Source organism: Eumetopias jubatus, unplaced genomic scaffold (assembly GCF_037043125.1).
Source record: "Eumetopias jubatus isolate StellerSeaLion01/CBP00866 unplaced genomic scaffold, mEumJub1_p1.0 scaffold_2, whole genome shotgun sequence".
Lineage (NCBI taxonomy): Eukaryota > Metazoa > Chordata > Mammalia > Carnivora > Otariidae > Eumetopias > Eumetopias jubatus.
In genome coordinates, this window is record NW_028274808.1 from 91,984,151 (window position 1) to 92,011,227 (window position 27,077).

Genomic DNA, 27,077 nt, shown 5'->3' on the forward strand with positions numbered 1-27,077 from the left:
ATGGAATATCATATTTACCCAATATTTGATGAGAAGCCCAGCATTATGTGAATATCAGCCATCTGATACCAGAAACAATCATTATTTGAACCCCGAAGCATCACAGAAATGAAATGAATGTATATAACTTTCTTTAGCTACTAAGTAGCAATTCCTTGAATCTCTCTAGAACAGAGTCAGAGTAGATTCCTGGCTATAGTTATCAAACTACAACCAATTAATTATTTCACTTCTTTTGGTGTTAATTTTACTATACTGTATATATTTATTTTCATAAATAATAATTATATACTTTGGAGAAGTTACTTTAAGATATTTTATATTACCCCAATGAAGTTTTGAAAAATACTTTGTCACTTTTAAAAAATTACAACTTATTTTGTAGTAAAGAAAGTAAAGTAAAGTTGACTCAGGTATGACTAAGAATTCTATAGGGGAATAATTATGTTAGTAGTTGTAAATGCTAAATTCAAGCAGCCATCATTCTAAAACATAAATAAAATGACGTTATAGCTATCATAATAACCTATGTGGCACATCCTAGGATTAATATTTTGTAGTAGGTAGTAACAACCATGATAAAAGAATCAGATAATATTCATAAAGGACATGTCACAAAAAAACTAAAGTTTCAGCCAAATTGATTTGCTACTTTTTGTCTTTCTACGTTTCCTTTCCTGGTTTTCAGGAATATTTGGAAGCATATTTGTTTTTTTTTTAATTCGTTTTTAATCTAGAAATGTGATTCATTTGGATTTCCCATCTTTGTGCTGAGTTTGAAAGCTTCTTAAGAGTTCGCAAGTACATAAAACCTAATGCATAATCCACAAAATGAAACCAATGAGTATTTCAGTGGCATATGTTATTTGGAATCGACAAGTTCTATTTTTGCCTACTTAGAACCAAAGTAAATATTTACACAATACTCACTCTTGAATTCTCTCTTTTTTTTTAATATGGATGGAATTACTGCTTATTAATTAATTCTGAAATTAAAAAAAAAACTTGCAGCAAAGGAGAAGTGGACACTGCACAGGTTGACTTCCTATGCATTTAAAATAATCACATTTAAGGATCGCCAGATAAATCACTCTGCATTTACAAGCCTGCCTGGAAACACTCTTCAGTTAGATAAATGCTAATTTTGTCACCAGATATAATTTTGGTGGAAGGGTTATTATTTTTATTGAAGTAGGAAAGGTTATGTTATGTAATTTATTTCTAATAAATTTAAATCAAACCTAGTGCAATATAGCAGCTTAATAAATACCTAGTAATAATAGAAGAGTTATGTCTGTACCAGTTGTGCTTCAGTTGTCTATGAAGAAAATATCCAAATAACATAAGTAGAGTCACTGTAGAAATTCTTCATTTAATATAGTGTATTATATATTATTATTATGAAGTGATTCTAGGATGGTTTCTACCTCTTTATGAGCTTATGAAAAACATACATGTTTGCAAAATTAGTATTTTCAATCTTTTTATTGATTTTATTTATTTTTTTGTTATGTTTTTGTTTTGGTCACAAAAATTTCGATGGATATGTGTATAAATTAATGTTTACTTCCCAGGTAGAGTTGAAATAAATATTGTAAAGTGTATGTGTGTGTGTGTGTGTGTGTGTGTGTGTGTGTGTGTGTGTAGGAAATGTAAGAAATCAAAATAATGTATATAGGTACAAGTACAAAGGTGAGTAATATAGACATCATATTATTCACCTCCCAACTTCTCTTTTTAATGCTAGGCTTTACTTACTTAACAATGGATATGAGAAAGCTATAAATATGAGGGAATGTATTTCTGCTAATTTTTTATTATTGTGGTTGGAATGATAAATAGTAAAGTTACTGTCTTAAGAGGTATTTGGGTGAAATATATCATTAAAGAACTCTCCTTTACAACAATGAACTATTTAAAAGGATTCCTCTCATACATTTTTATTTTAAAAATTTCTCCATGGATTATGCCAGAGTATGAGAAATTGGCAAGTTAAAAAAAAACCTTTCAGAATATGGTATCTTAATAGTCATTAGTAAGGTCATTTAAGTTCTAATAGTGAGTTCATTACCAGGAAAAACTAATTTGTATTTATGATCAATTAGGCTTTGTGGTATACAGCTGTTTCTCAGAGAAATTTAGGTTTATGTTTTTTTCTCACAAAATAATGTTTCTGAGAATGATTCAACTAGACTGTTAAAATATATTGACAGAGAGCTTAGTAAAACTTAAAAAATATGAATAATTTATTTGTATCTGTTACACTTATTTTGTCATGTGACTAAATATTTCAATGCCATCATTGGGCTTCCTAATTGAAATAAGGAAGAATCATGGCAGAAACCAGTAGTTATCCCCTAAAATCTGTTCTCACTTTCTATCCTAGAAAGAGAAAATTTAACTGGATACACTATTATCCAGTGTAAGGACAATAGATCAACTCACTTTTCTTGCAGTTAGATATACTCACATGAGTAAGTTCTGACAAAACAGATATAAACGTACGTGCTTACAGAGGCTTCCTTGAACACTTCTTTAGATACATCTGATGCTGTCACTTTCTCATCTTTCTGTTCCTCCTTTATCCATCCTGGGACACAGATTCCACCTTGAACCAAGAGAATGAGAGTGAACTGGTGAGTTTGGAGGAGATTGGATCCATACAAAATTCGTGGATCAGACTTGGATTTTGTGCCTCTGAGGGTAACAGGGAAATAAATTTCTATCTTAGTTATGCCACCTTTATTTTGGATTTTTCTATTAACCATAGCCAAACAAAATCCTACACAATAAAGGAAAGAAAGGAACAGATCATAAATACACTTCAAAGAGTGAAGAGACAACTGTTATTGCGTATCTCTTAGAGAATTGCATAATTACTTAAGAGCTCTACATTGAAGGTAAATCTGACAGAAGCCTATTTTTGTTTGGCCATGAGCTAAGAATAGTACTTATATTTTAAAGTGTGGTAGGAAAGAAAAAACAAAGAAAAATGACAGAAACTGTACGTGGCCTACAAAATCTATTGGACTATCTGGTCCTTTGCAGTAAAATTATGTACCCACACTAGTGATTTTCCTTTAATTCTCTATGACCTCCACCCTTAATTTATTATTTCCTTTTATTGAGCAGCTTTGAACCAATGCATTTCATATTTTCTATTTCAATCATTACATATGTTATGTTGATTATTTGACCTTAGATAAAAAATGACTTTATATTTCAAATGTCTGTCTATAGATTCACAAAGTTAGACTATTTAGTTGTCATTCATACATTTAGACATCTAGACATTGTGGTTAAATGTGATCTCCTAATTAGAACTTTGAAACTCTTTTTTAATTCCAACTCTTTTTTAATTCAAGTTAGTTAATATATATGGTAAAACTGGTTTCACATAGACTACCCATTTCTCATCACAAGTGCCCTCCTTCATCATACTCTTATAGTTGTTATCTTGGATGAGGTGCTGTGACAATGGCTGACCTCACTCATTATAGGGAACTATGTTAGTTAAACCTTTGAATCAGTAGTTCCTCTGTCTTTGCATCACATGATTATCACCGCATATCCAATACTAGCATATTTGTATCATATGAAGGTAAAACTTTGAAGACAAAATAATAATATTCTTTTAAAGGAAGATCTAGACAGAAAATGTTAAAACACAGTGTTTTATTGATTCGGGCCAACAAACACAGTTTAGCGTAGTCATATTAGACTTCCAGCAGCTGTATCTTGAAGAGAAATAGAAATAATATGGGTAAGTGAGAGAAAGAAAGCTATTTATCACAAGTGATGACTAATTTTAATGTGTACACTCTGTTAGACTGTGGTAACCAGTAGTTTGTTCATACACTTGTCTAGATATTGCTGTAAAGGTATTTTTTTTAGATGTGATTAATTTTAAAAATTAGGTGATTTTTAGTAAAGACTACCCTCCATAATGTGCATGAGTCCCATTCAAACAGTTGCAGATCTGAAGTGCAAAGACAGATTTTTTTTTTGAACAAGAAGGAATTCTGCCTCCAGACTGCAACATAGAAATTCTGCCTGTTTCCAACATCTGAATTAAAAAAATGTAACATCAACTCTTACCTGAATTTCCAGCCTACCAGCTTGTCCTACAGATTTCAGATCTGTCAGCCCACACAATGGCATGAACCAATTCCTTAAACTTAAAATCTCTCTCTCACATATATATATGTATCTTTCTCTCTTTCTCTCTCTCATATAGACATAGATATAGATATCTGATAAGGGGTTAATATCCAAAAATATAAAAAACTCATACAAATCAACAGCAAAAATAAATTAAATTTAATTTAAAAATGGGCATAGGATCTGAATAGACATTTTTCCAAAGAAAACACAGATGACCAACAGATACTTGGAAAGATGCTCAACATCATTAATCATCAGGGAAAAGCAGGTCAACGCCTTATCACCTCACATCTATTAGAATGGCTATTATCAAAAAGACAAGAAGTAAAAACTGTTGGTGCCGTGTAGAGGAAAGGGAGCACTTATGCACTGTTGGTGGGAATGTAAATTCGTGCAGCCACAACACAAAACACTATGAAGCTTCTTCCAAAAATTAAAAATATAATTACCATATGATCCAGCAATTCCACTTCTGGGTATTTATCCAAAGAAACTGAAAACATGAACTTACCATTGATGGATGAATGAATAACTTGTGATATGTATATGTATGTATATGTATATATATATATATATATAATGGAATATTTTAAGCCACAAAAATGAAATCTTCCCATTTGTGATGACATGGATAGACTCTGAGGGCACTATGCAAAATGAAATAAATCAGACAGAGAATAATACTGTATGATCTCTCTTATATATGTGGAATCTAAGAAAAAAAAAAAAAAGCAAGCTCTCATATACCAGAAAACAGAGAACACAGGATTGGTGGTTGCCAAAGTCTGGGGGGTAGGAGAGTTGGGAGAAATCTGTGAGTGAGATTAAAATAAAAAGAGAGAGAGAGATAGAAAGGCAGTGAATTTAGACAACCATTTCAAGAAATTTAGTAAAGAAGGTGAAGAAAAATGTGACATTTACTAGACTTCCCTGAGTCTGTTTTCTCATCCCAAAATATGTTTTCTCATCTACAAAATATGTCTATAACACAAAATGCAGTTCTTTTTTCCCAATGAAGCTAATATTATCAATACCATTATAATTGTCCTGGCTCAGGCTGGAATAGAAATGAACCACCCAACCTTATGCTCAGAGACTGTATTCTTCTCTTGAAGAAATTACTGCATTGAGAAATACTTCTGCTTTGTAAGCTATATGTTGTTAATCCAGGGTCAGTAAGACAGTGGCCATGACATTTTCTATTACTTTTTCTTACTGTTTTTACTTCACATAATGAAGATACTCACTCATTTCATGAAGAAGAAGAAAGAAGAAAGAAAGAAAGAAAGATGAAAGAAAGAAAGAAAGAAAGAAAGAAAGAAAGAAAGAAAGAAAGAAAGAAAGAAGAAAGAAAGAAAGAAAGAAAGAAAGAAAGAAAGAAAGAAAGAAAGAAAGAAAGAAAGAAAGAAAGAAAGAAAGAAAGAAAGAAAGAAAAAAAGAAATGTAGGTGGTGGAAGAATTGAATAATCATTTAGCACAAAGCAGTATTGACATGCTAATCTCAAAAGATTCATAGCAATTCAGATAATATTATTTCATCAGGAAAAAAAATCACTCATGCCATTACATTGATATTGTTATTTTTAATGATATAGTTTTATATTTGTTCTTTGTAATTAATTTGTCCATCTCTTTTGGCTTGATAATCATATAATAGGGGTAAACATTAGGGTTTATACTCAGTGTTGGTTTCAACATAGTTAGGAAAACGATTTCAATCAACTCTGGGGTATAAGAGAAATATATTCCTTTATGAAGTCTAAATACTATACAAGTTTGAGAAACACTGGACTAAGCCAAGTCACACCTCACCATCCTGCCACTGGGGGGAAAAAATGGCAAGCCTTGGTAACTTAGAAGATGCATTAGGTAAGAAAAAAAGAATAATTATTCTATTCTAGTGTTACCAGGTGAACTGGGGAGACCCCCTAGCCCAATGCCTCTGCCCAACCAGTCCCAAAGATGTGCGGAAGCCTTTTGGCCTCACAAGAAAGAATTCAAGGACAGACACAACACGGTGGATTAGTGACACAAGCAGTTTATTAAGTGAAAGTAAATTCTTGAGATGTGACAGTAGGTAAGCTCTGAGGTCCAGAGAGAGAGAGAGAATGAGCACAAGCAAGCACCCTGCCCCTGGGGTTTGGGTCTCTATCTTTTATTGACAGTTGTTAACAAGGACTTCATTACTTAAGGTGGGGATTTCTTGGAAGCAAGATTTTAAGCCATTTCTTCCTTACTTAGTCATGGTCTATAGCCCGCTTTGCCTTCAGCTTGTCTGGTTTGATGCAGCTTCTTATGGCTTTGTTTTGAGTGTGCTGCCAGGACAAGTTTTTAACTTTCCTGAGAGCTGACCCTGATTCCCCCTTTGCTGGCCTCTAGGCATCCTGTTAAAACCTAACTAGCTGCCTACTCTAACACTAGTGCTGGCACTGGACTGGACAATGTGTTTCCAGATAAATAGAAGAGAAAATTTGGAAAAGAAAATTAGGACTTTATTTTTGGTCATGTGTTTAGGTGCCAGTAGAAATAAAGAGAACACAAATACAGTAAATATGTAAAAGATGATGGCAGCAAGATTTAGCAAACAATTGGTGTGTGGGATAAAGAGAAGCAAGTCAAAAATATCCACGATTGTTGGAATAACTGGTGGGGTTATCAAATCAGATAGAGAACACAAATGGAGGAATAGATTTAACAAGAGAAGATAGTGTGTTCAAATTTGAAAATTTTCGATTTGAGTTTTCTGTGGAACATTTGTCAAGAAGATAAATAATAGTTACTTAAGCCAGGAAGAAGTTTGGACTAAGAATATAAATATCTTAGTCTTTCATCTATCTGTCATTATTGGGAGGAAAGAGTGAAAGATGCTTCTTGTGCCTCCTGTGGCCAAGAATCCTGGGACCACAATAATGGCGTGAGAATGGAATTTTTTGAAGGAAAAAAAAAGAAAGAAAAGAAAAGTTAGGGCGCCTGGGTGGCTCAGTTGGTTAAGCGACTGCCTTCGGCTCAGGTCATGATCCAGGAGTCCCGGGTTCGAGTCCCACATCAGGCTCCCTGCTCAGCAGGGAGTCTGCTTCTCCCTCTGACCCTCTTCCCTCTCGTGCTCTCTATTTCTCATTCTCTCTTTCTCAAATAATAAAATAAAAATCTTTAAAAAAAAAAAGAAAGAAAAGAAAAGTTGTAGGCAGAGTAAAAGCAGATAATAGAACAATGGTGAATGTATGAAAAAAAAAAAAAAAAACTGTGTTCTCATGGAAGGAAAGGAAGAGGAGAGCAACCAGTGATATTTAAGGCAAGAGAAAGGTAGATACACATGTCAAAGGTGGCAACAGAGAGCATCCTCAGAGAGAAAAGTTAGAGTAGCTTTTTGTCAATGAAAACCCTACCCCATTGTTTGTGAGAAGTGAATTTAGACAATTCCTTCAAGAAATTTAGTACAGAAGATGGAGAGAGATGTCAGACAGTAGCTGTTAGGAGACATGGAATTAAATGAGGCTTTTTGTTTGATTTCATTTGTTCGAAGTGAAGTCCTATATAAAAGAAGATAAGTGAAAAAGACAGAAGATTAATGCCCAGTTAGATGCACTGGCCTTGAAACAGAGAACATTACCTTATTTTAGGAATGGAGAAAAAAAAATAAAGATGAACAATGGTGCAAATAAATTTGAAGGTAGATTGAATTTTTTGAGAACCAATGTGTCAAATAATTTCAGATTTCTCAAAGAAGTATTTATATCAGCCATTGAGTCTATGGTTTTCCAGACTTTTAAACATGCTTATGAGAAATAATTAAGATTTAAATTTGGAATGTTCAAAATATTTTTTAAAGATTTTATTTATTTATCTGACAGAGAGAGACAAAAACCAGGAGACAGAGGGAGAAGGAGAAGCAGGCTTCCGGCTGAGCAAGGAGGCCTTCCCCCCCCCTTGTAGGGCTCAATCCCAGGACCCTGAGATCATGACCTGAGCTGAAGGCAGACGCTTAATGACTGAGCCACCCAGGTGCCCCTCATAACTTTTTTTGATCAACCATTAGTCATCCACATTTAGTAACATAATAGGTTATATTGTACCGGTGGATAGAAATTTGGCTTGTTTGCTATAGTGAAAGAGGGGGACAAAAGAAACGGAAGCATGACAATTGAGTATTGGTGCAAGAATTGAATAACTGGTGGAAGAAAAGAATCAGCTGTTCTTCTCACATGGTTTTATTTTATTTGACATGACATTCACCCCGGAAATTATTGACAATATAATAGTGTCCCCTAAACCTTAACATTAAATCAAGGAAACCATAAACAGAATATATTTACAATTTAAAAAAAGTCATGATAGCATTTACATTCATCTTTTAAGTTTTAGACAGCGTTCCTAGCACTAAAATAAGGTGTAGGGAGGTATATCCCAAGAAAATACAGTCTGGGAAACTTGAAGACTCTAGGTAAGACCCAAGTTGAAGAGAACTCAAACCTCAGAGGTTCTTGCCTGGGACAATGTACATCCATGGATAAGACAGAGAATCTGAAGCACAGCTACATTAGTTAAGTTTTCGAAGTAAAGGAAGAAAAGCAATACCTGATTAATAAAAATTGATAATGTAAACATTTGGTTGATACACAACAACTTTGCAAATTATTGGATACCAGAATTGGTTCTTACCCTAAATAAATATGTGTACCTTCTAAGACACTTTATGTTCATCCCTTCCTTCTCTGTGATCTGCAAGACCCAACACTTCTTATTTGAGAGACAGTAAGAATGAGCTTCAGTTAACTGCCAGATTGACTGTGGCACCACTGGATGTGGGCCACTTGGATATCCCTGCAAAAGAAAACTGCTACCAGGATTGCAATCAGCTGGCAATTGCAATTATAATACGCTTAGAATCTGCAAAAGGTTTTTAGCCCAAGAACACACTCCCCCTGGGGAGTTCACGCTAATGACTGGGTGAGGGGCAGTGCTAGGGCTGTGTTGTTTCTGCCCAACATAGAGCTTCTCAAACAGGCTGTCTCTTTGAGGCTCCCTGTTGGCATGAATGAGACTGTCTCAGAACAGCATCAGTAACTAACTCTTCCTATCCGATATTTCTTCTTTACTTCTGTAATTCCATAGGTATCAAACCCACATCACAGATTTGAAGATTCTCCCTACTATGACTCCTTCTCTCCTTTATCTTTCAGACTTCTGCCCAATAAATCTCTTCCATTCCTGACTTAATCTTGGTGTCTGCTTCCCAGTAGAACTGGACTGACACGTTGACTTTCATTGTATAAATAGTAAATGTTGACACATTTCAAAATGCGGGTTTTTCTGTTTGTGCATTATCAAGGTAAATATGGAGAGCAATAATCCTGTGGAAAATAAGTACACTAAATTTTTATTGCCGCTGTAACATATTACCAGAAAAGCTTAGATATATAAACAACATGAATTTACCCTCTTTTGGAGTTAATATCAATGTATGAGTAGGGCTCTTTTCCTCTGGAGGTTCCAGGAAAAAAAATCTATTTCCTTGTCTTTTTCAACTTATAGTGGCCGTCCCTATTCCTTGGCTTATAGCACTTTCTTCTGTCTTCAGTGCACCAGATTTCAATTTCTGTTTCATTGCCCTTTCCATTATAGGCAAATCTCCCCCTGCTTCCCTCTTACAAGGTCACCTGTGATTACATACAGAGCCAACCCAGATAACCCAGCATAATTTCCCCATCTCAAAATCCTTAATTTAATCACATATCCAAGTGCCTTTAGCCTTGTATAGTTCACAAGTTTCCAGGATTAGGATGTGAATATATTGGGGTGGGTGGGGAGCATTACTCAGTTTATCACATCAAATAAATTATTTTTCTAAGAAGATTGAGTTTGGAAAATATGAAATTTTGGGATTAAGCCCAGATTAAAGATTATTTGTACTTCAGAAGTTCTTGTCCATGACTATGGGCATCTGTGGATAAGACAAATATTGAAGCACAGCTCTGCATTGCTAAGATCTCAAATGGAGGAAGAAAAGCAATTCAGAGGCAAAGGATATTAATGTTGTAGACATCCGAACAATATTATAACAACTATAATTTTGAAAAGTATGGGCTACCTGTATAAGTGACTGTTCTTTTTTTTTACTATTTTGAAAATAAACTATTAAATTAAAAATTATAAAAATTTCTAGGGTGCCTGGGTGGCTCAGATGGTTAAGCGTCTGCCTTCAGCTCAGGTCATGATCCCAGGGTCCTGGGATCGAGTCCCACATCAGGCTCCCTGCTCCTTGGGAGCCTGCTTCTCCCTCTGCTTCTCTCTCTCTCTCTCTGTCTCTCATGAATAAATAAATAAAATTAAAAAAATAAAAAATAAATAAAAAAAATAAAAATTATAAAAATTTCTTTACAATGCAATTATAAGGTTTTTTGCCATTAACCAAATGCTATCCAAACATCCTTACAAATAATTGTATTTTGACTGAAACTCTATGGAAGGTAGGTCTCTCATGACTGGCTGTGCCTACAAAACAAAAGAGCAAAGTCCATGACACTGAGAATCCAGGTAAGAAGCACTTAAGAAGCAAATGATTTTAGGTATGAACAATTTGAAATTTACCTGTTTACCAGATAATTTATATATTCATATACATAAATATCCAGGAAATTACTGTGATATATACATAATTGTTGGATGCAGAGGGCATTTGTAGTGATAATTACAACTTCTTCCCTTCACCCTCCCACCAGAACACCATCACTTTTTCTCTGACCTAGACTGAAAATAAGCTACAATACCTAGATATTAGCACCTGGTCTGATTAAATGACTCTTTTTTTTTTTTAGGATGCGTAAGGCTTTACTGGGGATCAGGCAGGGCTGGGCAGGGACCACCCTGGGGGAGCCGGGCCTGCACTCCAGGTCTTACAGGGCTTTGGGGCAGCATGGGGGAGCTCACGGCAGGGCTCCACAGGCCAGGAGTCCAGTCCAGCTCCTGCCGGTGGAGCAACCACCCAGGGAAGAGTGGTCTGGTTGGCTTTAGTGCAGGAGGGATAACACTGGTGGGGGAGGAAATTTGCTGTTGTAGAGAGCTGACGACAAAGGGCCTGGATGAAGACAGGGTTGAGAGGGAGAAAAGGGGGCCCACAGGTATTTCGTGGGGACAAAGGAATGTAGCAAAGGACAAAGAAGCAAGACAGCTGTTCGGGGAGACACAGCAAACACAACTCTGGCTCCTCACTGGCACCCCCTCCCATGTAGGCCCTACTTGTTGCCCCACATAGCAATCTTTAGAAACATGATCTGGGAGGAAGTGGCTGGACTTCATGTAGGCAGAGATCTTCTTCAGGCCCTCAAAGCGGGACATGAACTCCTTCAGGTCTGGGAATGCATCCAGGCACTTGGGTTCAAATATACGCAGTATATCAAGGAGGTCATAAGCCAGGAAATCCACGGGGGGTGAGCTTCTCCCCTGCAAACCAAAGCCTCTTCCCCAGAAATTGTGAGTAGAGATTCATCTTTACAGGGAGTCTCTCCAGGTACCCAGGCTTCAGTTTCTCAAAGTTAGGGTTGTAGCACATCCTGGCAAAGTATAGGCAGGTGTCCATAACCTCATTCTCCAAAATGTCCATGCAACACTTCTCCTCTTCTGTCTCCCCACATAGGTTGTGTTTGCGAGCAATGCAGCGAAGGATGGCATTCCTCTGGGTGATCTTGTGAGCCCCATTAATTAAGTAGGACAGATTTGGGAAGTCCCGGCCCAGCTTGAATTTTTCATTCAGTCACTGGCTTCTGTCATAGTCAGGAGTGTCCCCCATTGTGTACTTCTTTTCCTCATAGTGTGAGTCTGTGTACTCCGGGAGCAGGCGGATGGCGTGAGGCAGCCCACAAATGTCCCAGTAACCCAAGGTCATGACCATGGTGCTGGCTTTTGAGCAGAGTGGACTGTTTAAATGATTCTTAAGAAGACACTACAGAAGTTATTGAAATCATATGCAGTTGAAATCAATGATTCAGTAGTATTTTCAACTTTGTGAAGAAAACAAACAGACTAACAAAAACTGTTCTTTCATATCTGGTGCCTGGATTTTGAATAGGCACCCAAACTGAATTTTTCCAAGTTAGCCTAGCCAGATGCTTCAAGGATTAGAACAGATCACTTTTTTATTTTGTTTTGTTTTATTGGTTGACATGTACTAACATAAAATGTTGAGTTAACAGGTATGTGAACATTGTACAGAGACATGAAAGCTGCTTGTTGTTTCACAACTAATCCCTTTTCTCCTATGCTCAGTAACATAATAGGTCATAGTTCATAGGTATGAAATACCAGCTAGCATTGTATAGATGGAATCAATAGCATAATCCTATTAGATTCTGAAAAACAGTTTACTTTATGATATAAAGTGGAGTTGTGATTGATTTTCAAAATAAATTGTAGTTCTATATTCAACTCAGACAAGAATAGTTTTTAAAGCAGCAACATTCTCTTTGTGAGGCCATTGTTTTTCTTTAATTTTCTAGCCTTTATAAATAAATTTTACCTATGTGGCCTAATTGAAAGACATTGAATTCGCCTTGTCTTTCCACTTAAAATTGCCTTGGCTTTGTACCAACTTCTAGAGAACTGAATGCCTGCTTTTAAGCTAACCACTTACTCTAGAAGAGCCCTGGTTAAAAACAATAGCTTTTAGACAATGGCAGTATTTCACTTTTTATAACATTTTTCCTTAAGTCCAGAATTATTATAAATATTTATATATTAACAATTAATATTCAGCCATTATACATCTTTATAGCAATACCTGTATTTGTGTTCAGCTTCTTTTCTGATTAGTCAATTTCCATGTTGAACCGTTGATTCCAGTGCCACATTATATGGTAAATATTTTTATTATTCCCCTGCCTACAAATGCATTTACTATGGATGCTGTGTTTCTAACATTTACCAACAACTCTTTCCCACATGATTAAAATCTCAAGTTGATTCTAACGTATCAGTTTAAAGGATATGATAGTATCCTTAAACATCCCTTAAATATGAAACTCTAGAAACATTAAATGCAAATTTCTCTGAGTAGAATTGTATGTGGTGAAATAATACTAAGGAATTCATACTAAGGAAAAATCTAATTGTGTTCATAGCAAAAAAGAAAAAATACTTCACAATCAACATTCTCTCTACTGTCTCATGAGCCAAAGAAGTTTTTCCCAATTTTATTTCCAACTTAAAATTGATGCCTTCATAGCTCAACCTGAAAGACACAAAGTTCATTTAATTCAATTACTTCAGATAGTTCAAATGCATGGAAAGAGACAGCGATCTGTATTGGCTCAAAATGGTGGGCTAAGTACACATATTTTCTTTCTTGTTAGGAATGAAAAGATGACTTAAGAGCACATAAAAAAAAAAAAGTGCTGAAAACAAGAAGAGGTTATGTGATAGACCAAGAATTACAAAGAAATGTTTCAAAGGCAAAGGCAGATGGATTCAAACCAAGAGAAGAAATCTCAACTCAAAACACAGAAAGACCATCTGCAAAAGATAGGAACAGCTCTCGAAGTACACCAACACTAAGAGAGGAATAAAGGAAACATTAGGACTAAAAATGCAACCCAACTCCATGCTACATACCAGGCACATACTTAAAAAAAAAAAAAAAGTGAGACTGTTAAAGGTCATGATAGAAGCAAATATATACTAATTCAATAAACTATCACAAGCCAAATAATATAGCATCAAAATATACAAAATATTTTTAAGCAAAAATGAAAAAGGAACAGAAACAAAATAGCACAGGAGATGATCATAGTTCTAAGTCCATGAGAGATAAAACAGTTAAATGCAACATAATAAAATATTTTGGAAGTGTACAAATATAAAATATTTGAGAAATTTAATAGAGTTGATGAACACTATTTTTAGTACTTATGCTAATAGAACATCAAAAAAAATAAAGAAATTTCAAAATTAGAAATAATATCACCTTGGGGCGCCTCGGTGGCTCAATCGGTTAAGTGTCTGCCTTCGGCTCAGGTCATGATCCCAGGGTCCTTGGATTGAGCCCTGTATCGGGCTCCCTGCTCGGAAAGGAGCCTGCTTCTCCCTCTCCCTCTGCCTGCCACTCCCCCTGCTTGTGCTCTCTCTCTGTCAAATGAACAGATAAAATCTCAAAAAAATGATAATATCACCTATATTCTATCACAATGAAATAAAGGTGAAAATCAAAATACTTCTCTAAACTACTTAATAAAAAAGTCCTTATTTATAAAATAATTAGAAATAGAGAAAATTAGTATACATTACACAATCTGTAAGGTTCAAAACTTAATACAACTTCAAAACTTTAAACATTATCAATCTCAAAGAAGAAAAGATATTTTCCTTCAAAAATCAAGAAATTAGAACAAAGAAAAGAAAATCTAACCTAACGTTCAAACGCTATTCATTCAATATTCATACATGTTTTTTCAAATAAATAATGTACAGAATATATGATCAAATGTAGGTGCATATACATACTGACTAGAATTTAAAAGAAGAGTTCAATATGGGGATTGGTAACAGTGAATATAAAGAGTATATTTACATAAAAAGAAGTAGTTATTTTGAAAAAAATCCAAATATAATAATAAAGTAGACATTTTGTGACTTGAAACTCCAAACTATATCTATTTGACTGGATATAAAGATGGAAGTGATGGATTGTCCCTACATTGACAGCAGGGCCTGTATGGTTCACTGCTCCAGGAAGCGGATTTCTATTGTAACCTCTGGCAATGACTATGTCTTGCCTCACTCTGGAGTGCCATTCACAAAAATTGTAAGATGAACATCCTGTCTGGATCAGTGCCCTGGATATCACAGGGTATACACAGCAGCCAAGAATTCATGAGTTGTGTCCAAACAAGATCACTTCAAACAATCTAGCCTCCATCTCCACTCGTCAGTGGAAACCACAAACTGATTCTCCACTTCTACGTCACTGTCAAATTTGAGCATATTAGAACATTAGGAGAGAATTTCAGCATCTAGATTTTATTTCCATTCAGTAAACAAGAAGTTAATTTTTCTGTATGTACAAGTAATGCCTCAGACGAGCCTCAAGTACTTACTGTGTGAGAGGACTTTTGATGGTCACATCCCCCCCTTGGACATCCTTACTCATCTACCAAATGAAGATATTCATGAAACGAGAAAGTCTTCTATTCAGCTTCTTTAAGATATATGCATATGTATGGAGCCTCATGGGCAGCTGACCAGTTAGCCATCCTGACTTCTAGCCAGTTCCCCTGATACCACCTCTCCTACCATGGCCCCACTGCACATACCCTGTGTGACACGGAAATCAGCAGGCAGCCTGGACTCTCCAAATCTTTTTAAGGTTAAGGTTAAGATACCCATGTCAATAAAGATTTTCATGTATTTTGTCACTAGTTATTTCTGGCTTATCTGTTTGTTTATTTATTTAATAACTTATTTCTTATATTTAGTATCTTAAATGGAGAAAGCACTTTCCTCGTTTACAACTGAAAACGTAGTTTTAACAGCATGGGATAATTTATTTTTTTAAGTTAAAATGAAATAGTGAAACCATTTAATCCTAATGTAATACTGAAAGTTATATATATTTTTTGAAAGCTATATATTTTAATTGCCTTTTCAATTATTCTAAGGCATCCAGTCTATTCAAATTTTCAACTTGCTTCATATATATATAAAATATATTTCTCAATTAGAGTTATTCCAAGAATGCAAGGGTGGCTTGGTATTAGGAAGTCTGTTAACATACTCCAACACATCTTGGGAATTGTTCAATAATGCTTTTAGAAAAGATTCTATAAAATTCAACAAGTATTCATAATAAAATTTTTATAATTAACAAAACTTACAATAAATATTTTATAAAATGTGAAGGCACTAAAACAAATTCAACTAATATCAGGAAGTAAACAGGGATTTCTGAGTCTCACTATTATTTTTATATTTTTATTTTATATTTTTTAAAGATTTTATTTATTTATTTGACACAGAGGGGGAGAGAGAGAGCAAGAGAGAGTGCAAGCACAAGCAGGGGTAACAGCAGGCAGGGGAGAAGCAGGCTCCCCACTGAGCAAGGAGCCCACCCCCCTCCCATGTAGGGCTCAATCCCAGGACCCTGGGATCATGACCCGAACTGAAGGCAGCCACTTAACCAACTGAGCCACCCAGGCACCCTGTATATTTTTATTTTAAAAATATAATTTTATACTTACAGATAAATTGCAAGATCATTACAAAGAATTTCCAGATAATGCTCATCTAGATTCACCATTTGTTCACATTTTGCTACTTTTGCTTTATCATTCTCTATATTTATATACTTATAAGTAAAATAGAAGAAAGTTACTACAATATTATGTTATATACAATCGATGTTCCAATGTTGCCATATTTTTTGAAAATATCTTCTATAGCAATTTTTTCTGTTATTTATTCAATTCAGATCATGCATCCATTACTTCATTCTATAAGAATTCTTTAGTCTTTTTGTCTTCATGGTACTGACATTGAACACCATTTTCAGAGATCAAACATTGCTGTGCAGTATGTTTCACAATTTGGGTTCACTATTATTATTTAATACAGGGAATACTCAATGCAGTGAGAAAATTAAATTAAACAATATACATATATATTAGAAAAGATGGTGCTTTTGCCCATGACTTCATTATATACTTTAAGAAAAAATTTTAAATATTAGAATAAAGGAAGTTGATGGGACTGCTAGATATGAAAAGAACGTTCAAACTCCAAACTTTATTATACCAAAAAATCTAAGATGAAAGAGAAAATATTTTATTCAAAATTTCAACAAAAACATAAAATGTTTAGGAATAAACTTAACAAGAGAGGTAGACAACCAAAATTATGTTTTAATTTAAAGTATAAAACATTTAAATAAATATAAAAATAATATATTATTGCACGAGAAGACATACCATTTTAATAAATTCATTTAGTATTCCCACAGAATTTATTTTGGAATTGGTTTAAACGTTTTTAAGATTAAGTGGAAAACTATATATTTAAATATATTAAAGACTATATTAAGTATTTAAATATATTAAAAGATGAGGGAGGAGAACAATAGTTTAGACTAATTTGTTTCATTATAAGTTCAAATACATAAAAGACTGTAGTGAATTTAATGTATTATTTCAAAGAGTAGTTATATAGCTATTGATAAGAAAATAACGTATTTTTAATGGTGCTGAAATAACTAGCTATCTAAAGAAAATTATAACCTTCTTATATTTAAAATATATTTTGTATGGATTAAAGGCTTAAAATGGTAAAAGCAAGGCAAATATTTTATTTTTTATTTTATTTTATTTTTTTTTAGCAAGGCAAATATTTTAAAAGAAAACCTGGAAATCTACACAAATAACCAAATGAGAAGACATTCAATTTAGACTGGAAATTTATAAATTTTAAAAAGTAAACATTTAACAATGAAAAACGTTCTAGCAAATATATATTAAAGCCACTGGACAAATGGTAGCTGTAAGAAAATTCCAATACACATGGCTAAGAGTTATACATATGTTATACAAATTGTTCTTCCATGCCAACAAGAAAATGGTATGCAATTTGAATGAAAATGGGTAAACACTATGAATATCCAGTTGACAGAAAATCAAATGCAAATGGCCAGAAAAAGGTAAGTAAAGAAGCACCTGTTGGAGCTCTATAGTAAGGATCATTTTAAGTTTGCCAAACTTCAGAATTTAATAATTTTATCTAAAACTAGAAAAATTAGACCACAAAGCTTTATTTGGATAAAAATCATAAACAGCCTCATTGTCACCAGATCTTCATAAAGTTTTTCACACTTGTGCATACCCTTTTCCTTCATTCAATACATTGTTGTTTCAAGGTTGTTGTTTTTCATTCTTAAAACCCAAGTTAATTCTAATTTACTCATATGTCAGCAATAAATCTAGCATAAAACTCTGATTCACTATTAATCAAATCTATAATTTTTTAAGCATTTGGCCCAGTTTAACATACTACCTAAACAAGAAGCAACAAAAACTGCAGCCTAGTCATGTGCCAATGACAGAATTTGCCAGAGACTGATTCATGGCATGGACAGTAATATCCCCCAATGGAGACCATTCCATTACCTGTAGTTTAATGCTGTTTATATTCTCCATTGGCTAACCACCACACCACATCTTGTTTGATGAAAATATCTGGACAAGGAAAAAGATAATTCAATAACAGAATACCCCTTGCTGCAATTTATTGTCAAATGAGAAAAAAATAATGGTAAGTATAGTCATTTGTAAAATTATATATATAAGGGTGAGAGAGGGAGAGAGGAAGAAGGAGCACACATAAGGGGGAAAATGTTAATGATGAATGAGTGAGTATAAATAATGGGTATATAGAAATTCTTTGTATGATTTCTGAAATTCCTCTGTAAGTTTGAAACCAATCATTTCTAAATAAGAAGCTAAAAACAACCCACAGAACAAAAGAATGTTCTTCTAAATATTATTTTTCATATATCTGTATGTATGGAATATGCACAACTAATGATTTTATATATTCAACTGTGGTTGGTCAGCCAAAAATTAAAAATAATCCATAGCGGATTTACTATTAATTGTACTGCATTGCATCTTGCATGACAAAATTAAATCTGTTTATTTATTATTATATCATTTAAACTTTTTTTCTTGTCCCCACATCCACATATATCAGTGGGAATATTTTATATCAATAAAACAATCTTTTTAACAACAAATTAAGGGGGAAACAAAGGCAAGTCACAGACAACACTTTGGCAATTTAATTAGAGACATAACAATTGCTTCATCTTTTAGAGTCAGAAGCAGCATTTCCTTCTTGGAAGAAAGTGAGTTCAACAAATGGAATTTCATAGAGAGAAGCTTGACCAGGCAATCTCTGAATATTTGCTTCCAGGAATAAATTTCCAAAATTATCATCACAAGTGTGTTACACAGTTATTCCACATAACACATCTCTCAGATTTTTGTCTGAATGTTTTCCCATTGCAATTTCCTCTGATTCTTTCTAAGAAATCATCTAAAGAGACATTTCTTTGCAAGGGCCAACCGTCACTTCATATCCACCTTCCATTTGCCCTTGATGGAACATTAAAGTTCTTCGTTATGCTGCAGGCTTAGAAAGAACAACTAGACCACATAGCTTTATTTGGATAAAAATCATAAACAAACTCATTATCACTAGGTCTTCATAAAGTGCCTAGAGATATTGAAATAACAGATTTTGTTATGTTTCTTTTCAGAAATGACACGAAAAAAATATAAGTTATTTCCTTTCTCTTCAGAATGAAGTTAGGTACCCGATGAAATATTTAAAAGTATTTCACTCTCATCCCAACTCTGTAGAAAATAGCTCAAATAATTATTTTGATTTATACTATTTAGCTTTGTTAAGTTAATGAGTAAAACTAATTTTGTTTATGTGTGGACAGAACTTTGTAGTATTTAAACTTATTTTCAAATTGTCTGCACAATATATTTCTAACCCTGGCAAAGTAAATATTTCTTGTGATATTTAACTATTTATAATCCAAAGTAAAACTTCAAGAGAGTATTATGAAGTATCTAACTAGGTCAGCTATGGAGCACATTTGACATAGTTAATCATTTCTTAAAATCAAGTTTCAAGTGAAACTCCATATCATTATTTTCAGTGATATAGGCAAAATTAAAAGTCAAACTACCCTTCATACTACCATTTCCATTTCTATAAATTTATTCGGAAGATACACTGTACTTGTTAGAAATTGTCTACATTCAATTCATTTTGTGTTGTTTATAAGAGAAAATTAATTGATTAAAAAAAATTAATTAATAATGGCCTAAATAAGACAGGTCTGTACCTTGGAATATTGTTTCAAATTTAACAAAACAATGGATATTAAAACTAATATAAAATTACTTCCACTGGGCGCCTGGGTGGCTCAGTTGGTTAGGCGACTGCCTTCGGCTCAGGTCATGATCCTGGAGTCCCAGGATCGCGTCCCACATCGGGCTCCCTGCTCAGGAGGGAGTCTGCTTCTCCCTCTGACCCTCTTCCCTCTCATGTTCTCTACCTCTCATTCTCTCTCTCTCTCCCTCAAATAAAAAAAAATAAAATTACTTCCACCATATACTATTAGATTTAAAAAGTAAGACGCAGATTTGTGTGTATAGTATGTTAGTTCTCTAATATTTGTATCAAATGAAGGGGAAAAATATATACATATTAATTTTTTGTTTATTATTTGTATATGTTTATGTATATATACATAAGTATAAATAAATATATAAAGCAATAAATATGTAATATACTTACAGTATGTATAGCCTTGTATATTCTTGAAATACCAATGGAAGGATCATGAATAATTGTTATCTATGTGTAGGAGACTTGGGTGGATCAAGGATAGGTGTGGGAGAAAGATCCTTCACCTGTTATATCTCATACAATATAGATGTATTGCTTCATCAATAGAGAAAAATATGAATAAGTATGTATAAAATAAATAAAATATTTAAAACAAAATTATCTCTATTTTATCTTTTTCCCTATTTCCATAGAAATAAAATGAGATAGTCTTACAGTTAGAAGTAAAAATATATCACAAGATTAATTACTCATGTTTGAAATTGCCAAAGTATTACCAACTTACCAGCACAAGGAATATGGTCTTTGTTTCTAATGAGCCCAAGTTCTAGAAAATACAACCGTATAGTCAAAACTAATAGTGAGACATACAAATACTGAATGTGGTCAAATTAAGTTGTCATAATGGATATGCAAATATCTATGAAAAAATATAAAATATTTATATACACAATAATCTTGGGTTTTGTTTAGTGTTTAATATACTTAAGCATATTTTCACAGTTGAAGATTAAAACAGGGTTATTTAAATATTTTACTACTCAAGAACAGATCAGGCATTGATTTTGATAAATAAGAGAAATGAAATCAAATTACTACTTAATGCTTCCTAATGTGTGTGTGAACTTAAGGTAAATATATTATCTATAGTACTATGCAGAATTAGTGGATATACAGTGATTTCTTTTATGTCTGGAATACTTGGATTCCTAATGTCTCAGGTTGTCCCAGTATGGGGAATATCTGGAGTAAATTTGTTAAATTTGTATTCATTCTTTCTATCTCCTAATAACAAAATTTGAAGTCTTCTCCAACCAGTGCTGGGGCTATTACCAGAATGATGCTTATCAGGAAAATCAGTTACACAATCTTGAAAAACGTGATGAAGGCTGGTAGGGAGAGCATGAGATCTTAGAGAAAACAGGGTTCAGAGTTAGAGGTATTAAGTTTGGGATGCCAATAGCTTTCCAAAGATAGTAATGTGTGCAAGTGGGAAGTTCATGGTAAAGACCTGTGTTGATGATACATACATGTGAAGTTCTCAGCATATAGATGTTACATAAATCCATGAGAATGAATGAGGTTACATAGGGACGAGTGACAGGAGGTTATACAGACAAGAAAGAGAAGGGAACCCCATACAGATCTCTGGGACTCCCAACATTTAGCGATAGAGACTGGAAGTGGAAAAAAAGAGTTTGAAAATAAAAGGTAAAAAAGAGGTGAAGAGAGAGAAAAACAGCACATTTTTATAGCTTTTCTTTTGTACAAAGAGATAATAAAATGCTTTTTGATATTTTATTCAATAACACAGACATGCATATTTAAAATTAAGATTTTTAAATGTTTTTATATAAAAATCTTAAGAAAGTAAAAATCAAACACAGAGGCTTTAAATTACCTAGGAACATTATTTTCATGGACAAAACAGCAACAACACAAAACAAAGTGGAAAACTCCAAATAATGCAAGCAAAATGAGTTAAATATGAGCAAAATAGATCTACATATATAAAAATAATGATTTTTATAATAATCTTAAACATGTTTAAATAAAACATCCACATTCATTCAAGAAAAAGTCAATTTTTCATCTTAATTATTATGACAGAAAAACTGCACTGGGCCAATTTTATGGGTATGATTTTATTCAAGACAATTGGAATAGAGGAGGGAGATTGAATTCAACTCTTACTGAAACAAAAGGTGAGAGAGTTTTTGAGCACTGTGATGAGCTAGTGGAAAGGTATTGGAAGAAGTTGGTGGGAAGTTGGTCAATATGGTTTGGCCATCTGTGTTTATTAATTAGCGCCTATCAAAGGTAGGCTCCTACCCTCCCAGAAACACAGGAAGATAAGGGTGCCATCCTTCTTGATGTTTATATTTCAAAGATTCCGGATTGTTGAATTCTCTAAATCCCTCCTTCAAATGCTTAGTACAAACCATCATAATTCTACATTAGTGAAATAACCCCCATTTCTACTTCTTGTCCCCTTTTTCTACTCTCACAATCTATATTCAATGCATACTCAATTTTAACATCCCATATCTGATCATGTCATCCTAAGCGATACATTTCAGCCCCATCAACCACAAAGTAGAGATCAATTACTTTGCTATGACTGTCAGTGCTCTGCATGATCTGGCCCTGCTTTACCACTCCAACTTCATCTCACTTCTCACCCTTTGCTCAAATCCTCAAGCCTTCGTCATCTTTTTTTTTTTTTTTTTTTTTTTTGAGAGAGAGAGAGAGAAAGCAAAGGAAAGAGAGAGCATGCAGGAGAGAGTGTAAAGGGGGAGGGGCAGAGGGAGAAGAAAGAGAATTTTAAGCAGGCTTCACCCCCAGGAGGGAGCTGAAGAGGGGCTCCATCTCAGAACCCTGAGATCATGGCCTGAGCAAAACTGTGCCATCCAAATGTCCCTCAAGCCTTCCTAGTCTTAAACACACAAATTCACACCTGTCTTAAGATCTTAGCTCTGGTTTTTCCTACTTCATAGAACTTTCCTTCCTCTGATCTTGGCATGCAGGTTTGCTTCCTCCTTGTTGGTCAGATCACAGTTTGAATGTTCTCTGAGAAGGCCTTTTCTGACCATCCAATATTTAATAGCCAATTAGTAATTTGGATTTCTTTTTAATCACACAATCATATTTGAATAATCTGCATAGCATTATTTACATTTACAGTGTTTTCTTTAAAACTATATATTGAAAACATATTTTAAATACACACACACACACACACACATATATTCTGCTTTTCCTCACTGGAATGGAATTTTAGGAAGAGCAGGAATCTTGTCTATCTTGCTCGTTGCCAAATCCTCATGACAAAACAAAAGAAAACAGAAGTACCATGCCAGGGGCGCCTGGGTGGCTCAATCGGTTACTGCCTTTGGCTCACGTTATGATCCCAGGGTCCTGGGATCCTCATCCGCAGAGAGCCTGCTTCTCCCTCTCCCTCTGCCCCTCCTCCCTGCTTGTGCTCTCTCAAATAAATAAATAAAATCTTTAAAAAAGTGTCATTCCATGTTAGCTACAATTAAATACTTGCTTAAAATGAATAAAAATAAACACAAAAAATATTTTAGTAATAACTTTACTCAGATTTCACCTTTAACAAGAATGAAACTGGGAGGAATGGGGTTAAGTGTTATACTAAAAGTCAACCACATAGCAGAGCCAGTGTAGATGAGAGTCTTTTGATGCCCTGTCCAGGATTATCTATTTATTGGTAGTACTTTTCTGTGGCCTATTTTGTGGATTAAAAGCTAGTGAATAAAAAGGTTTTCTCTTCTTGAATTATCCCAAAACCTGACACTCTATTTTTTGAATGATTCCATATGTAATTCGATATTATTCTCTCAGTAGGGATAATATCTGCATAAGGGGTAATGACTTACTTCCTTAACATATTAGCAGGGATTGATTTATACGATTAACCCACAGCAAAGATTCTAAAAGAAAAAGTGTCAGGAAAGTTTTGTTGATATAATGTTTCCTAGGAAATAATACACTGTGGTGGGGGTAGCATACCTCTCAGGAAATCTAAGGATCCCTAAATCTGAAAAGGAACATCTCCACATAATACTAATATAAAGATAGGGGCAAATTATTCCCTCTTATTCAATATGCTTCTGGATATTGTTGTGGTATCTGATATAAAAGGTCATATCTAATATAATAAATAGTAATAATTATAATAATAACTGCCATTTTTAAGCATCTCTTAGTAGCAATTGGTGCAGTTTGTTAAATGTGTGCTTTTAGCCACATAGTAAGAAATCTAATGTTATTTTAAATATAAGAAATATGAGAATGAGTCCAGAGAGAGTAAATAACAGTACAAAATAATACCATTACTTTAGTGATAGATATAGATTTTGATACTAAGTCTTTCTGGCTTAATACTACTTTATATAAATATATATATATATATTAATTTTTGAAAATATTATTTATCAAAAAAGAGAAAATATTATTTATCATAATTTGAAGGTAATATTTGGCTTAATTCTTGGTCTCTAGATGATCTAAAGAAGTATAATTTAATGCAGTAATATCCATGTGCAGTATCAAGAGTGTGAAATAAGACAGCCCTGGATTCATATTGATACCTAAACTCATACTTACAGCTAATGGTTTAAGTTATTTCAATTCTCTTTTCTTCATTTACTAATGCCATAAAATTTGATAAGACTCCGCACATGAATAGACTTTTCCAAGGGCTGAATGAAAATTACTTAGGACTGAATGAAAATGACCACATGTGTTCAATAGTTGGTAATATTACTGTTAAAATTACTTGTAATAAAAACCCTGGTTATGTGATATAATATACCAGATGCATAAAATACTTGACTTCAAAATATTGATGCTATAACATTTCTTTCACAAACCCTTTTAAGAGTTTATACAAATATGAGGACTTTATGAAATAATAAAATTTGGAAGTCAGGAAAGTATGATAGAAAAGTGCTCTTGTTTTAATCACAATTTCTTGTGTTTTAACATCGGATAAGCAATGATTAAATGGTGCTATTTAGTTGTTAGGCAACCATAAGGACGTATTGATTCTTAATAGGGAAAGTCCATCTTTTGGGGGCAATGCCTGTGCTGTAATGATTGCAAAATGTTGAGCATCACTTCTGTTACAATTAATAAGCTGCATCATTTTTTCCAAGGTACTTATATTCCACTTTCTTACCTGCACAAAGGGTGAAATAAACTGGAAGCTATAAAATGTAGTATGAAATGAATAAAAACTTGAATTCTTGAATTTCAAATCCCAGTTTTTCTAGGTTTTAAAAGGCATTTTTTTCTATACTAGCCATGAAATTTGTGAATATTGTTAAGCCATTCATTTTCTTCTTCTGTATAGTATGCATAAAAAGTTCCAGGAACTAAATGTGACAAGATATGTAAAAACTTTTCATATTGGCTGACAATAATCTAAGCACAATAAATATGAATTATTACATAACTATTAAATTGCTATTAAGTGTTATATTTTCAAAATTCTATGTTCCCATATCAGTTTTTCCAGAAGAGATGATTTTTTTAAAAAAATTTGCGTTACAAGTAAATGCAAGTGAATATTATTTATGTTCCTGAAAAATATTCACTATTTGTACTGGACAATAAATTCAATAAATTAAACCTTGTTGATTTATTAATATAATTGTATTTATATTTCTCCTCACTCATACAAAAGATACTTTACATCATAGGAAAGATAAACTAGTTTTGAAACCACTTCACCTCTGTGATATTTAATCAAAAGTGATTTTTTGAAATCTTAGAATTGGATTTTCATATAAATCAAATGATTATGTAGGATTATGTTAAATAGATTATCTTATAAAGGTATAACATTTTATCATATTTGTTTATCAAAATAAATATTTTATATATGTACATATATATATACTTACAAACTTGGACATGACAATTAAGAATGAATAAATGGTGCTAACATTAAAATAATTTGGGGCAAATTAAAACTTTCCCCTGAAGCAGCAGGTACAGAGTCAATTACAATTCTTCATAAACATAGCATTAACAAAGAATAAGCTTCTAAATATAATACATTTATCATAGAAAAAGAGATTGAAAAATTGTATTAATATAAGCAAAACAGCATGAAGAAAGGCTTGTTATATTAAAAATCATTTACATAACTGATGTATTTTAAATGTGAGGAACAATTTTGGTGTATATTAAAAGGTACAAAGTTTTCCACCAAGATTTGTACAAAATCATTTTTGCAACAATTCAGACTTGAATGTTTAGGAACTGAGAAACATTATATTTAACTGACCTGCTAATTCTATTTTCCAATACACTTTTTAAGTTAGTTTAAAATAGCTATGTCCATGTTACTTGTACTTAGAATTTATTATCAGACATGTATTGACAATATCAGATGTAACTGGATTCTTATCTCTTATTTTTAGAAGATCTAATTACAACATTGGCAGACAGCCTCTTCTAATCACAAGTTCATAAAATTGAACAAAGCTAATTGAAGGTACCAAACCATGTCAGCATGCTGGCTAATCTAAAGTGTATCACTTTGAATTAGTATTTTTATATTCTTGAGGTAAATAAATAGTGAGTAGTATAATTACTAGATCATAGGGTTTTTCTACTTTCAACTTTTTGAGGAATCTCCAAGTTTTCCAGAGTAGATGAACCATTTTGCATTCCCACCAACAGCGCAAGAAGGTTCCCTGTGCTCCACATCCTCATCAATACTTGTTGTTTCTTGTGTTGTTGATTTTAGCCATTCTGGCAGGTGTGAGGTGAAATCTCATTGTAGTTTTGATTTGCATTTCCCTGATGATCAGTAATGTTGAGCATCCTTTCATGTGTCTGTTGGCCATCTGTATGTCTTCTTTGGAAAAATGTCTATTCATGACTTCTGCCCATGTTGTAATTAGATAATCCACTTTTTGGGTGTTGAGCTTTGTAGGTCTTTATATATATTGGATACTAACACTTTATCAGATATGTCATTT

General features: G+C 33.5%; 1 pseudogene; it reads right to left on the reverse strand.

Moving 5' to 3' along the window:
- Positions 1-11,396: 11,396 nt before the first annotated feature.
- On the reverse strand, positions 11,397-12,052 carry LOC114208245 (glutathione S-transferase Mu 1 pseudogene; annotated as a pseudogene).
- Between the last annotated feature and the right edge of the window lie 15,025 nt (positions 12,053-27,077).